General features: G+C 31.4%; 1 pseudogene; it reads left to right on the top strand.

Annotated features, from left to right (window-relative positions):
* Positions 1–15,629: 15,629 nt before the first annotated feature.
* On the top strand, positions 15,630–17,631 carry LOC143052433 (heavy metal-binding protein HIP-like; annotated as a pseudogene).
* The last annotated feature ends 4 nt before the right edge of the window (positions 17,632–17,635 follow it).

Raw genomic sequence — 17,635 nt, 5'->3', positions numbered from 1 at the left:
AATGTGTATATATAAAACGTGTTTGTATATTTGAAAAGAATAGGATAGGTTGTTATGTGCATAAAGTGTATCTTCCAAATTGCTTAAATGATTGAAAAATTACAGAAAACATTTGAGAGCGTTGAGACATTGGAAATGATCAGCTGAATAAATGTTTCAATACAGATTAAACCTGCATCCAGTGCAGACACATTGGTACTTTAATGATATTATATAAACGTAATACATTGCCTAATGCAAAAAACAACTATTTGTATGTAACACTTTATAACTCCAACATTATGACACAAATGTAAAAATTACGAACAAGTTTTCATGGCAAATGATTGATTTTCTGTTTCATCTGGTCTCTAGTGGAGAGTTGTCACATTGGCAATGTGTAAACTGAATTTGTTTTCTCTCAATCGATTTATGACTTTTGAACAGCGGTAAACTACAGTTGCCTTTACATACCCCATTTTCTGTTGTTTTTTTTAATTTCTAGTTTTGGCTATATGTTCAGTGCAAGTTCATTTGGTTGAATGAGATGAAAAGCATTTGAAAAGTGTTTGTTCTGATTTTGCTTCAAATAATTACAAAAACAAGTCGCCCAGATGTCTACAATAAGTACATATTTCAAAACCGACTTTGTACCGGATTTGTAATAACATAGGCAACACGAAGGGTGCCACATGTGGAGCAGCATCTGCTTACTCTTCTGGAGCACATGATATTACCCCCAGTTTCTGGTGGGGTCCGTGTTACTTAGTCTATAGAATTTTCTATGATGTGTCTTCTGTACTATTTTTTTCTGTTTGTCTTTTTATTTTTAGCCATGGCGTTGTCAGTTTATTTTCAATCTATGAGTTTGACCTTCCCTCTTTTGAAAAACTAAATATTGCATGACCTAAATATAAATCAGAAGATGTTGTTTTAGTGCAAATGATACAACTCTCCATCCAAGTCAACATTTATAAAAAAAAGCAATAAGATAAGTAAGGCCTTCAACACGGAACCTTGAACAAAAAGTACTAAATGAGTAAATACAATGTACGTTTCCCATTTGTTATGAAAAACGCAGTGGACGATAAAAAAGAGTAAATGAGATTTTCAAATGATTTGTAGAAAGATAATTATCTCAGGATCAGAATAAAAAAACAACATAAATAAAACTTGTATTTTGGCCAAACATTATTGAACTAATTCATTAAACAAATAATTCATACATATACATGACAAAGAGTATACAAAATTGCAAGCCCTACAAAAATAACACGCGAAACAAAACAAAAAATCCGAAAAAAAACCGAAAAAAAACCTAACAATAACAACAGATAAAGCAATACTAGAATAGTAATAAATCAGGCCCACAAATTGACATACTTTGTGTAAGACTGACGAAACTCAAGAAATCAATACGATACCTTCTTGTAAATATCCTACTGACGATCCAAATAATATGTTACTTCTTTGTAAATCTTCTGACTCTATGAATAGCGAGCTTCAGTGTAAGCAATCTATAGCTACCTGAATGGTTATCTTTCATTGCCTTTAACACCTTTTTCTACTTCTTCTATTGTCTTTCCAAAACTGCTTCCTCCTCATCTATCTTCTTCTGTATACTATCTTGAGTGTTCTGCTTGCGTAACTGTTCTAGTTCTTCTTCAGAATCCATAACCTTTGCCACCACCTTGTCTAAGATCCTTACAAGGGAACTATCATATTCAACGCCGCTGGCAGTCCATATACATTTAAAGACTTGTAATTAATGCCTTCACGTGATCGTAGTTCGCGTAATCTTTCTGTCATTCTCCAACTATTTTCCAACTAAAAATCTTCTAACTATTTTCCAACTTAACTTATTACAAATATTTATAATAATAAATACAAAGTACCTTTAAGGGCATACGCTACAGTTAAAGGGGAGGTAATGACGTTGCTAACATAAAATGTTATTTTCGCGACGTCAAACTGTGACATATCGGAAAAAGATGCACTTGTCGACTGATTTTTATCATTCAAACTGATTTAATTTGAAAACGAGTGCATGGACCCCTATTTTTTAAAACGACATTTTGTTTCATTTTGCAAGGAGATTATGTAGACCAAATTTTATAAAACTGTAAATAGTGTAATTTTTAATATTGATAAATATACAGCCAAAAAAATACGGGTTTTTTTTTCTCAATTCATGACAATTTGATGAATATGAGTTATTTCTGAATAAAAAATGCATAAATTTTGGATACTTATAAAATACAGAAATTACATATTATTTAACAAAAAACAATTTGTGTTTATCTTTTAAAACAAAAAAGTTATGGCTATCTATCGAAAGGGAAAATACGCCCACAAATCCGATTTTTTAGCAAATATACAAAATTTCGACCCCATTTAACTCAAAAAGTAGCCCATGCAGGTATATTTTTAATTACAAATTTGATTTAATCAGGCAAAAAATAGCCTATATTGAAATTTTCATCAAACTGTAAATACGGGATCAAAACTGTATCGTATGCCCTTAAAGTACGTACAGAATAGGGCCCGTATGCATAAAGATAATTAAGTTAAAATTTCCCTTAGTAATCAATTAAGTTAAGGAAACTCCGGCCTTTTTATCTAAGTGGTATGAGTAAAAAATATTGAACTAAGTATTTCCTTAGTAAAATCTTAGTTGTTTTAAGTCACGCCCACAAAACATAAGTGGTATGCATAAAACTCCTTATACTAAGAAAACGCCTAAGATAACACTTAGTGTTAAGGATGTACTTAGGTGAGAGTTTGTGAAATTAAAAAAAATCAAGAATTTAGAATTGATACTATAAGTCAAAAGAGCATTGGTTAAGAATCAAAATATTAAGCAAAAAATAGGTCATGGACCTTCTTTTCGTGATATTTTAAAATATGGCGGGAAAATGCCGAATCGGACTTTTACCTTATAATTGCATTGGAATTATTTGGGTATCAAATCAGAAGAAAGAAAATCAACAATTTGCTATTATTTTGGTAAATGACCTTTTATGAGCTATTAAATCTTGTATGAAAATACAAATGGGTGTTAGGGGGGAAATATTGTACCTTGTATTGTATGGAAAAACACCAAGGAGGCCGAATATTTGATACAAATGCCAAAACCTCACATAAGTATATCCTTAGGTTACATATAGAGCTTCCTTAAATTACAAAAAATAAAATAAGATCAGTCGACAGTATGCGTTTTTTGCAAAACAATAATAGGTTACCTACATTTCAATTGATTAATAACTATATCAGTAATAAAATACTAATAATTCGTTTATGTATTGCCAAATATTAACGATCACCGCAGTTTTTAAAAACACGTATAATCAACAAATCAAGAGATAACAGTTGGTAGTTATATCTTTTATTCTACCCTTATTTGCCAATATTGTTGATGTGTATACCGAAAAGTACTCAGTTTTTACTCTCATGTAATTCATGCTACAAATTTACTTTTGTTGACTCTGTACGTGCATTTTTCAATTGTCAAAAAACACCACATTGTATCAATTATAACCGTTAAAATACATTGAAGGAAGAAAGAGATGAGGAACTACGAGCATACAAAACCCCATTTACAAAATGTGTGTATGTGTGGTGGTGGTGGTGTGTGTGTATTTGTGTGTTTGTTCATTTGAATTTTCAATTTAGTTGTATTCTAAACATATAGGGCGATTTTTCGCTTTTTTTGTTTCACTTACAGGAACACAATCGAATAATTATTAAATTTCACGGGAAATCGACAATTTGGATCACTTTTGTTGAGTTTTTATGGAATCACTGTAATTGCAGTCAGAAGCCTTAGTATTTATATTCTTTCGCGGAAAATTATTCCTGACCCCTTCCCCCCCTTTTTTTTAAGGGAAGTGATAAAAATGTTAATTATACATGGAAATAGATTTTTTAAACTCATAAGAAAAATTTAGCAAACGGTCTGGGAGAAAAGATGGCAGCCCCAAAAAAATTTGAACGAATAGTAAAATTCTAATTGAAAAAAGTGTTTTAAAAAATTGTTTGGGCAGTGCAACACTCAGTCTGGTACTACGCCATCGAACCTTTATCGTGTTTTGTTAGAGTTTAAAACATATTGTTGTTTCCAGAAATTATTACATCTATGAAAAATGAATTAAAAATTGAGTAGGGGAAAGATTTGGACAACACATATTTTTTGTCTTTCCGTGCTCATCCATCAAAACATCAATCTTAAAAAGTTTTCTCTTATGCACCAACTTTTTATCTGTTTCGACATTGCACTCTGTTACGTACTAATGAATTGTTTTACATACCATTATCAATTTAACCCAAGCTCTTTAAAATAAATGCAATGAATTGATCAATTAATGTAAATTATCATAGCAAACCTTTACACGGTGTACATGTAATGAGTTAATATATGCCATACGGTAATTAGAAAAGGTTCCGATTCAAGTATTTCTTAGTTGAATGAAGACTTAAGTAAGTTTATGCATACGACTCAAGAATTTCACTTAAGTAAGGAAAGTCTTATTGTAATATAAGTTTAAGGAACACTTAAGTTAAGATGTTTATGCATACGGGCCCCACAGGTACCATTGATAGTACAGAATGTCGAAATGTTGAAAGAAACGAACTTAGCATATAATTATGTGTTTTTAGAATAAAAAACTGTACGTTTATTCGAACATTTTTGATAATTTTCATGTTAATAGCATAGGGCAGAGATACATATAATGATTTAATAAAAATGAATGATGTTGGTATATAATGAGGATGACAAGATTTGTCGTGAGTTCTGTCGTCTTTTATTATGTAATGATTATTGCTCTATGAAACTATGAGGTTTTGACTTGAAAAAGTTATATATCATCCACAACCTACAAATGCATTTTACCAAAGGGTAAACAGACATTTTGCTCATTCTACTGTACATCGTAGTTTTACCGTTCTTCCATATAGATTGTTTAAAATGCAATACACATATAATGTATCCAGATTATATTGATACGACTGAATCAACGTATTACCGACGTCTGTAACGTGCACAAGAGGTATGTAGGGTCTTTGTTTTGTTTATTTTCTTACACCTTTGATATGTTATTAGCTCCTTAAATGTGTCTCTGTTATTTTAATATATCCATGATAGTAATATGTTTACAAACGTATGATTGCATGATAATTATAGATTATCGTTGAACATCTCAACGAGATTGAATTTCTCGCTTGAGCCGAGACGGCGAAAGCGAGAACAGCAATCGAGTTGAGATGAACAATGATAATCTGTTTATCGCTATTTTACCTATAGCGACGTTGTCAATTTCATGTCAATTTCATTAGCAACGCCACGTTCGTCCTTAGTTTCTAGCGATAATTTTCCATCTAAAGTGAGAAGCATGATACAAAAAATTATAACAAATAGATCAAAGGAAAAACGAACAGAATAGCAATAATTCATTTTATTCATAGAAGTATTTAACTATTTATTGTTATTATGTCTTTTTCTTTTTCTTTTGTTCTGGTGGTTATTAGGTCTTTCCATTTTCCGTGGATAGACCTATTGATTTTGTTTTGATTTTGATTTGTTTTTCGTCCGCCTAAATTTTGTTCTTGCTGGGTATTGTTATTTCACAAGATGTCGATGTGATATTTCGTATATGATATCGAACAGTTTATACGCTTTTAAAACTGACACCATTGAACCGAAGATTTTACGTTGTAAGAGTTATCTCCCCAAACACTGTTTTTCTTGTGTCCACTATTTCTTTTTAGGTTACGACAAATTTATTTAGCCAAATTGCTCGTATCGTCTTCATGATTAGATTATCCGCAGACTCCATATGAGGGTTATTCCCCTTTTGCATCTGATTTAAGAGATATATATGCATATCTAACAGGTAAACCATAAGTGATATAGGCCTAGGGTCTTTGGAATTGAGGTCCTTGGTCAAAATAAAATAAGGTCAAGGTCAAAGGTCAGTCATATTCTAAATTTTGATTTTGGCTTATTTTCATTATTTTCATTACCCATATAAGATATCGAATTTTTTTTGTTTACTAAATTGTTATTTGCGACATGTCGTAACGGGTAAAGTTTGATGGCAAGGGTACGTTGACCGTAAAGGGGAGTTTTCTCCCTTTTTATATTTAAAACTACATGTATGGTGGTATAACTCACTTTCCAAGTATAATAAAGACCTAGGGTAATTTAATAAAAGGTCCTTGGTTTAAAGTTGAATTAACGTTCTAGATTTTGACCTTTGTTTTATCTTCATATTTAAACACAATAAAGCCATGGTACGTTTATTCATTAAGTTGCAATTTACATGACCTTGAAAATCCAACCGGAAAAGACTTTGTGTAAACCGGAAGTAGCTTTATTGTGTACAAATTTGATGTAATAGTATATAGAACCATATTTTATTGGAATAAGTGTCAAGTAAACTATCAAATGATACAGGACGTGACACTTTTCAGACCGAAAGTAACAAACTATCTCCCTTATTTCAACAAAAGTGTTTAGAAACCATATATTTTTCAAATCAACGTACATTAATGTAACATTTTAAACCGTATTTTAATACATTGTATATTCATATCAAAGTGAATCGATCTCGGAACAATTGGTTTTTAATTCTTATAGTTATTGTAATATAACAACATTGAATATGTTATGTGTAAAAGTTTAAAAAAATGTTGTAGTCTTCAAGTGCTGCTGTTAATTTCAGTCGCTTTTTTCGGGTTGTTTCTTTAATTTTGTGTTCCATTTGTTTTCTTTTTTTGTCCATTCTTCTTAATTTACATTGTCGTTTTCGATATATGTTTTTGTCAAATAGGCAGATGCGATTTTTTCTTATGTAAAAGTATATAGTACTGAATAGAGTTCTGCTTTATACATGTTATAGTTTTTTATTGTAAAATGTTTAGTCATTATCAATGTATAGATGTAAGTCAATATAAAAGGCACACTTAAGTGTTTATGTTGTATCCTGTATTTCAAGTTTGATAGAATAAATGGGTTCAACGTAGTCACCAAAGTAATAGTTATTTGATGAGAGGACATCATCTATAAAGCGGAACGTAAAGTTCAAGGACAATTACTAACAAGAATGTGCTACGGATGCCCCAAGTACACGGATACCCAACTCGCACTATTATTTTCCATGTTCAATGGACCGTGAAATTGGGTAAAAAATCTAATTTGGCATTGTAATAAGAAAGATCATACCATATGGAACAATTGTACTAAGTTTCAAGTTGATTGGACTTCAATTTCATCAAAAACTACCTTCACCAAACATTTAACGTGAAACTGGCACTATCATTTTCTATGTTCAGGTGGCCGTAAAATTGGGTCAACATTATAATGGCTTTAACATAAGGAAGACCATATCATAAGCAACATGTGTACTAAGTTTCAAGTTGATTGGACTTCAGCTTCATCAAAAACTGCCTTGACCATAAAATTTAACCTGAAACTCGGACTTTCATTTTCTATGTTCAATGGACCGTGGAATTGGGGTCAAAAGTCTACTTTGGCTAAAAGATTAGAAAGATCATATTATACGCAACATCTGTACTAAGTTTAAAGTTGATTGGACTTGAGCTTCATTAAAAACTACCTTGATCATAAACTTTAACCTGCATCGGGACAGACGGACAAACAAACAAACGAACAAACAAACGAACAAACAGACGAACGAACGAACAGACGAAGGCACGGACCAGAAAACATAATGTCCCTCTACTATCGTAGGTGGGGCATAAAAAATACAAATACAAAATTGAATGATACAGTTTATTCTGTACTGTACGGTACGTGTATATTGGTGTTGCTATCGTCAGTTTGAAAATCATGTCTTATTTATTTTTTTATCAGTGTTTAGTGTACATTTTCCCGCTTTTTTCAGCCGCGAGATAGCCAAACAGAGCTAACTTAAGTAGTGTCAAGGGAGAAAACTTGTATTAATGTCAACGATCAACAGATGACAGATAATGGTGGGATACGTCAAATAGCGGGAATAGCTCCATTGGTACTTGGAAAATTACCATTAGTTGTTGCATATCATTTTTTTTTTTATAGTTTTTCATCCTTTCATGAATCAGTATTGATTGTTGAATTATTTACTAATCAAAAAAATATCTCGTTTCATCCCAATTAAAATGATTTTCAGGTCATGAGAAATCACGCGTTCTAAACTCTAATATCGGTTGATGTAAAAAGAGGATGAAGTTTGATTGCCAATGAGACAAATATCCACAATAGACCGAGTGACACAGAAATGTATAACTATTATAGATCACTGAACGGTCTTCAACTATAAGCAAAGCTCTGCTACATAGTCAGCTATATAAATGGCTCTGAAATTATGTTATGAAATTATGTGTTTCATAGAAGATTCCTTTTCTTTGTGAAATTGATATTAGAACAAGATTTAAACGTCATAACATAACATATAATGCAATGACTTATATTTGTTCAGAATTTCTATTAATCTTGGTTATATGCATATGGTTTTCTGAATCTTTATTTAACACAATCATGTTGCATTATATAAAAACAAAACCCAACACATTTTTTTTTGTAACCACTCCGTTTCCAAGAACATTCCGTGTTTCTCTCATATTACAAATATATGTGACATTTAAACGTATCAATGACATTTGGGAAACGCATGTTTAGTATTGCTTTGTTAATAAAAATATAGATTTTGTATATGTAAGGAAAAATAGGTAGACCAGCTAACCCTTCACATAAAGTTAAATTAACATGTCAAACAAAACTTATTGAGATTAAGTATATTGTCCCGTGCATAAATACACCGTACAACAAAACTGTAACATGATATTTCTTAATTTTTGGTTTTTATTAGTCGTTACCTTATTTAGTCGTTACCTTATTATATCGTTAACTCAAACAGCACATATCTTTTGTTGTTTTAAAAAAGGTAGAATATCTTTAGAAAATTATGAAAAAAATTAGAAAACAATTCGATATACTGATATGTTACTGTCTATGGTTATAATGGAACCTAATTGGAGAAATGTTTCATATGACTAATTATGAGGGTAATAGCAAGTTTGTTGTCCCTGAGATACCAACTATTGCTCGAGGCGAAGCCGATGGCAAAAGTAATTATCAAAGGGACAACACACTTGCTATTTCACTCATTACCAGTCATTACATGTAAGTGTTTTATTATACTGTACAAATCAAATTTCTAAAAAGTCTACATTTAAAAGAAAACAAAAATGTCACATAAACATGCAAATGATGAACAATTTTTATTTTTATTTTGGTTGTAATAATAAATATCTTCATCAAGAGTCAAGACTAGGAAGAAGAAATAAAATAAACCAAGGCTAATAACTAAGAGTCAAATAAAAATAGACTAAATCATGGCTAAAAAGAAGGAAGAAATTAAAGATGACACAATAAAAATCAACCCAAACCATGCACTACACAGATGAAATATGGAACAACACGAACCAAAACAACTGCCAAATGTGAAGGTCCCGCGTTCTGCTTCATTAAGAGTACCCGTCAACATATAATGAGGTGTGTCAACCAACTGCTGACCATTCACGTGAACGCTCAGCGATGATTCTAGGTCATAATTAGTTTCAAATCAAAGACCGACATGTTTATAGTTTTCCTATTGACAAGTGTTTACTGTTGCACTCTGCGATCTTTTAGCACATGTTAACGTGTAGAAAGCTCTACACAAATTTAGCATATATTTATTACCATGCCGTTTCCAAGAATATTCTCTCATATTACTAGTTATATGTGACATTTAAACGCATCAATGACATTTGAGAAACACATTTTTTGGCATTTTTGTTTTATTCAAATAAACAATATAATTTGTAATAATAATACATTTAAAAAACAATGAGACAAGCTATCCATCCATATATAGTCAAATTAACATAACAAAAAAAAAAAAACTCATTGAAAGCAAAGTATATTTTCCCATGCATACATATACGGTACAACAAAAACTTAATAATGTTATGGTATCTATTATCGTAATGCTTATTTGTCGTTACATGTACGTTGTTATATTAACAACTTAAACAGCACATCTCCTTTTTTGTTAATATTCAGAAAATCTGTAGACATTTTGGAAGTATGAACAACATTTTGATATCCGGATATATTACTGCCTGTGGTTAAAATGGTTTTCAATCGCAGAGATATGTCATATGCGACAGTTATCGATTGTATCAAGGATTACTGAACACATAGAAAATATTGTTTAGGAACCTTTAGCAGTTTCAAATTTAAGCTGACATCGACAATACAATCTTTGTAGCAATTTCACAAACAAATGAAGAAATAAAAATTGTCAAGGCGATAAATCAAAGAGGGACGAAAGATACCAAAGGGAAAATCAAACTCATAAATTTAAAACAAACTGACAACGCCATGGCTAAAAATGAAAAAGACAAACAGAAAAAAAATAGTAAACATGACACAACATAGAAAACTAAAGAATAAACAACACGAACCCCACCAAAAACTAGGGGTGATCTCAGGTGCTCCGGAAGGGTAAGCAGATCCTGCTCCACATGTGGCACTCATCGTGTTGCTTATGTGATTACAAATCCGGTAAATAGTCTAATTCGTTAGGTCACATTCATGAAAGGGAAGGGGATGGTAGTTACGACGTAAGGAACATATCCGATATCATTTGTGAAACGGTAATTCCATAACGGTCAACCAACTCGTGATGGCGTCCGTAAAATTTACGAAGGGATGATTTCAACTTCACCATTTGGAACTCTTGGTTTAATAGCTGCCTTGTGAGCAGCAACCCTCTATCAAGAACATCATGATAGGAAATGCAAGCACGGGAATATCGTATCAATTGGGAGATATATACCCCGTATGCAGGTGCTGCTGGAATGTTGCTACTTAGAAATGGAAAGTTCACAATTGGAAAGCTGAAATCATCTCTTTTGTCGTAAAGTTTTGTTTTCAACCGACCCTCATTGTTCATTTCTAGATGTAAGTCAAGATATGAATCCAACTTAACTGTATCTGTAGTATCCTTTATCTCTAGGTCGATGGGATAGATGCGTTCCACATAGTCACCAAATTTTGAATTGTTTAGTGAAAGAACATCATCTATATAGCGGAAAGTAGAGTTAAAGGATATTGCTAACTTCTTATCTTTCTTCCTAAGAAGTTCCTGCATGAAGTTCGAATTAAAAACAGGTAACATCAGTGCCAAAAAAAGAAGAAAAAAAAAAAACACGACACAATAAAATGTTCCCAAACCATGCACTACACAGAAAAAAAGATGGAACATGAACCCAAACAAATACCAAATGTGAAGACCCCTCCCCTTGGGAAAGAGTTAGAAGGGTTGGCTACATAAAAGGTACCCGGAGATTATATAATGAGATGTGTAATAAAGTTTTCAGTTATCAGTATGTACAAATGCAAATACTAGATCAAAATTTAGACTGAAAACTCTTAACTGACATCTGTTCTCTATAGTTTAAATTGTCAACCTGTCCTATAATATTATCACATTTTCTATGAAACAATTCAAAATTTTTAAGAAAACGAAAGGCCTAATTGTTCAAAAATTAAGTTATGAAAAGAAATACGAGAGACACGAAACACTGACAACTACTGAACAACAGGCTTGCATACTCTAACAAAAATAGTGGCGGGGTTAAACATGTTTGTGAGCGCTTAATTCTGCTCATATCCGTCGGTACTTATGTAACAGCGCAATATTAGAACACACTATAAAATTAGTTTGATAGTACTCATCAAATTGATGCAAAAACATGTTACATAATGACATACTTGTGCAAACATATTGTAATCTTATTATTAAAATGAGAACATATAAAATGGCATTGGAAGATTGTGTTTAACATAGTGCGTGTGCACTTTATTTCATAACTTTACAACATTCGCTTATTTTGTGTAATATGTATGATTTCTAGGAGAACTTATAATGAAAACATGCATGTATTCATCCAATTAGTTTGGGTATCGCATTATCATATAACTATAACTTCACATATGGAATAAGAATAAGAATATAATACTGTTCCAATCAAAGGCACTTGATGGACAGCATGGCATGTACAAATAAAACAATGCCTCGTGATTTATAGCAGAAACATTTTTTTTAACATATATAACTTACATGTATATCGGCATGTTGGACAAGTACGTGCGTCCACAACTTTTCCATTTGGACAGAAGATCAAACACACTGGCCAACAGTCAATATTACGAATCAGGTCTAGTACTTTATCTGTAATTATAGATTATGTTGTCTTTTATTTCAAAATAAATAAAATAATTGTGCATTTGGGTGAGGTAGAGTACACTATTACCATTAAAACCAATTGAATATAGACAGTACATGTATATGAACAAAATATTTTAAATGATTACTTGTTTTCGATTAAAGCAGTATGTCCTCTTTACCACACTCATCCGGGTTTTTTTGCAATGACGTGTCCCGACCAGCCCAAAAAACAGGTAATTTGTAGAAAAAATAAAAACCTCATGAAAGATACCAGGTTTAGTTGTTGATTGTTTCGCATTTAAAGGGTTAAGGTGACATGGGTGTCTTTCGCCATTTTGGATTGTCAAAAATCACACTAAAACAATGATCCTCAGGTCAAGATTTTCGATCAAGTTAGCAAAATTTAATGCTGGAATTCAGATAACTAATGTCAATTTTCATTTAAAAGAGCATATTTATAAGAATATAACTTATACATTTTAATATTTTTAGAAGTGTAGATTATTTTTTGTTGAGTTTTTTGTTATGGGGAGATAACTCTGAAACAGTACATTTTCGGAAGGAATCTACATTGAATTTTTCATATTCTGTATTTAAGCCGGTAAACAAACGTACGGTGACCCTATCTTTTCTTTTAGTATTCTCAAAAGATTGTCTGAAACCTATCTTTTTGTATTTTATTTTACAATTCTATCAGTTAGTTTAGCTTCTAATCACATTATGATGTTTTTTTCCTGTATAATCAATACAACATATTTCATTTTGTTACAACTTGTAGCTTGAGAAAATGCACGGTGATCAATCATTTTTTGTTAAATTTTGAACATATATCAATATGTACTACGTTTTGGCAAAGTATGAACAAAATAATAGGGGCATTAAGGCCCGGTTTTGGCCCATGAAAATAAAAATTATATGACAACTATTTAAAATTGACACATAATGTTTAGAAATGAAAAGGTTCAATAAATATAAACGAAAAACTTAAAGAGTTTTATCTTATGACGTCATTATATGTACCGTTTTCACAAAAAAACAATGAAAAATACTGAATTTATGTAGTTCTCCATCGTGAATTCTATTGTGGAACATCGTGCACAGCCAGGAAACAACAAAATAATTTGACAGAGGCTCCAATATAACTTTTGACAAATATAAAGTTGTTTCTTGGGTGCACACATACTTTTCCAATCTAAAATATACTTATGATTTGAAGAACAACAAGGAAAGTCGAGAAATTTTACAAAATATACAAATTTTGTCATGGCTTGTTGTCGAGGTAACTTGTTCTATGTAAAACTTTCTTTTTTTTAATCCCTTGTACCTTAGTCTAGTTAAGACTCATTGCGGAGTACGTATGATTACTTTTAAATTTGCAGTGATATTTGGGCCAAATAAAGGCTTTTTTTTAGTTTCGATATGATATCTATCAATACCGAGTGTTTTGTCATAAATAACGTTATTTTTTTGCCGTTTTTAGTTTTTAAATCCAATAAATCTTCCCATTTACCAAGAGTTGCTGAAAGGTAATGATCATAAGCCATGTGTATGATTAAGTTGCAGATGCTTTGCACATTCGTTATCAATATATTATAGGTTTTGCAGTTTTAGGTAAAATTTGGAAACAAAACAGTGTTAATATGAGTCATTGAAGTTTACAACAATTGGGAGATAATGTATTTATGTAAAAAAGCCGCGTTGCTCGTCAGATATATAGAAATGCACACCTGCTATTGAATACAACACCGTGTCTTTGTTGACTCTTTGATCTTAGCTATTATTTTTATTTTGTTTTTAGCCGCTTTACGTTTCTTTTGGCTTATCTACTACACTACGTAGAAGTGTAGTAAAATGTGCAACTGATGATAGTTAGAATGTTCGAGGATATGAACTCGAATCAAAATGTCAAAATCGTAGGGTGGAATTGGCTGCACGGCTTAAATACATATGCAGCCAATTGCATGTCGAAAACGCAAAACAAATAATATTGCATTTATATTGTGTCATATATCATACTTATTCGTTCAATGTATAAATACTTTGTTTTCAATCGTCTTTTTGGTCGAGTAACACATTATAATAAATATTTAGTAGCGTCGTTTTATGTTGTGTACTACTATATCGTATTAAGTTGATGGTTCGCGACTGTTGAAACGTTTAAACACGCTGCATTTGTATGCATATTCCCTAAGTCAGGAGCCTGATGTCCAGTGGTTGTCGTTTGTTGGTATGATAGTTGTGTTTGGTCCCTTTATAGCTTGCGGCTCGATCTGATGGTTGGCGAATATCGTGTTTTGTTTAAAATAATTCTAGCTGCCTTTATTTGCAAATTTAGTAAACAGTCAACTTAAATCTGGTTATAGTTTCCCCATACTGAACAAAAGTAATCCGAATGTGGAAAAATATACACATTGTGAAATATAATTCGTGCATTATGATTCAAGCATTTCTTTTTAATAAAGCTAATGAGGAGTTAACTTTTATCATTATTATAATATGATTAATTTGATTATACCAAAAAAGAGTGGAATAAAAAAAAAATACCAATGACCTTTTTACATTGACTTTCGTTAGTTTGTTGGCTATTGATGGATATATTAAATGTGTCATTGCACATGACAGAAAGTTTTTGTTTTGAACCTATTCACATTGTCTTAGTTTATTACACATTAAAAAACACTTGTTTTCATCAAACCAATGACAGAAATTTGAGTGTCTGACTTATATACCTTTTGGTTATCCCAATTACGGAAATAGTGCTATTATCAGCAAAAGATCTGTGTTTTGATTAGGATTACATAAAGGCAAATCATTAATAAATATTAAGAATAATATAAGACCAAAAACTGATCCTTGAGGTACACATGCTTTTAATAAAGATACATCTGAAAAAGTATTTAAAATTGATACGATGTCTATCAGCCAAATACGAAGAATACATTCAACTTCTATCACCACTATTCTTTGTTTAGTATACAAAGTATACGATAATGGATTATCTTTACCAGTTATCTAGATAAATACTTTTTTGATGACTTATCGAGATTATGTCAACTCAGATTTATCTCCATGGCAGATATAGGGTACCATAGCATTGTAATTTGTGCCGCTGGATAATTGATCAGAAATACTACTCCTTGAATTTTCCTGTCGGTGTTTAGGATTTTTGTGATTTTACTTTTGACCATCTGACATATACAGCATACAAAATCTGGTCAACAAATGTTGCAATCTAAAAAAAACTAGCGTGCACTTTTTTATTGTATTGGTTGTATTTTCATTTGTTTGCACGCAATATGTTCATTATAGTATCTAATAACTTCATGATAATATGTAAGGTAATGAAATAACACTTTACCAAATTGTTAAAGATTCATGTCATACCGACCAGTTTGTTAATACGGAAATAATTTTAAAGTAAAAATGAAGTACATATTTATTAGCCTATTGTTTATAACATGCATAAGTATTACATATGTTTATGGTGGAGATGACTGTTGCCGAAAAAATGGTAAGTAGTCCAAGCTGCGTTTCTCTACATAATAATGATATACGTGTTTTTCATGTCAATATGACGACACCGGGCCTGACTTTTAGAACTAGCTCATCGTGTTTATTTGTCTGCTGTGTATGTGCTTATAATCTAGTTTAGTGCTTTACCTGCTTGTGCTTGATTTATATATGTGAACTTTGCTTATACAATATAGCTGTCTTTATATTGTCTATTGTGTATGCTGACTGTATCTGTCCTATATGTCTTAATAGTGTATGTGTTGTTATTGTTACTTAAGTCGGCAAAAGCTCTACAGAGCTTATGTTTGTAGTATTTTATGTAACCCGACTTAAAAAAAAATCTTATTTTTTCTTACATATAACGTATGAGTTCTTCTTGAATTATTAAGCGCAAAATCGTAGTCGTCCATATTACATAATTATGTGATTTGAAAGATGTTTGTCTGTTAAAGATTAATTATTTACTCACTGTTTGAACATAACGACTATTTAATTTGTTTTGCTAACATGTTTTATTGGAATTTCATCCTGCTACATCTTTCTTCTTTGATGGTCATAGCTCTGAAACATTTTAATTTTTTTTGCAACTTGTCTGAATTATAAAAGGTACAGATAAAGTTTCTGTATATTGTATTAACAATAATCTAATCTAAACTCTAGTTGGATGGGATGTGGAAAAACTTTTTTGGAATTATAGTCATCAAAGCTATTACTTCGTACTTGATTTGGACTTTTCAAAAATTATTCGATTTGAGCGTCACTGATGAGTCTTTTATAGACTAAACGAGCGTCTGACGCAAATACAAAATTTTAATCCTGGTATCTATGATGAGTTTATTGTACATTTTGTAGGTAAAGCAAAAATAGCATTATTAGAAGCAATTGATACTCTTCACAGAACCAACAGACTACTTGGAGAGAGTAAGTTAAATGTTTTATAGAAGTAAAACAAATAGGTATGCATACGGTTTTCAGTCACTAAACAATATTGAGAATGTGATTATTGAAAGACTGACCAAGTTTAAATTTTTACAATAAAATTTCCCAGGTGTATTTTTTTAAATAATATGTAACAAAAGAATCTATTGTTAAAAATACATTATATAAATTAAGATATAGGATACATTCCAATAAAACTGAAATATATAAAAACCATTGTAATTCATTAAAGAAGACCTACATCTAAATACATTTACAAGTATGCATTATTTTTAAAAATTTAGACTTGATGTGAATAAGACATGTATGCATCAGAAATGAATACTAACGTTAATCCATTATTTTTTAAATATTTTTTAAATTCAAAAAAGAAGACTTACATTGTTAAACATTTACAATAATGCATCTTTGTTTTTTTTTTAATTTAGACTAAATGTGAATAAGAAATGCATGCATCAGAAGTGGGTACAACCGTTATTTTTTAATGTTTTTTTAAATAGCAGGTTCAGCGATTCCTTCCAATAAAGTAGCCTTTCATGCAAGATTGACTCCACATGTAACCCTTGGTTCGACACAGACTGTAATTTTTGATCACGTGATAACCAATATCGGTAAAGCATATAACCAACACACGGGTCATTTCACAGCACCCTTTAATGGAATATACTTCTTTGCCTGTACATTTCTACAGACAGGTACATCTTTACATCTTCAATTGTAAAGAACAGCAGCGAGATATCGAAAGGGCATGCACCAAGCGGTGGAGCAAATGCAGGATCGATGAATGCCGTCATATATCTGCAGAAGGCAGATGTTGTCAAAGTGCGTCATTACCCAGGCCGAGGATCGGAAACTATACATGGCGATTGGGGCTATTTTACGGGTTACCTTCTCTAATATTTCATTATTAAAAATGTGTATATATA

This window comes from Mytilus galloprovincialis, chromosome 11, assembly GCF_965363235.1.
Source record: "Mytilus galloprovincialis chromosome 11, xbMytGall1.hap1.1, whole genome shotgun sequence".
Classification (NCBI taxonomy): domain Eukaryota; kingdom Metazoa; phylum Mollusca; class Bivalvia; order Mytilida; family Mytilidae; genus Mytilus; species Mytilus galloprovincialis.
Note: the sequence above shows the minus strand (reverse complement) of the source record. Positions and strands in the feature narration are given on the sequence as shown.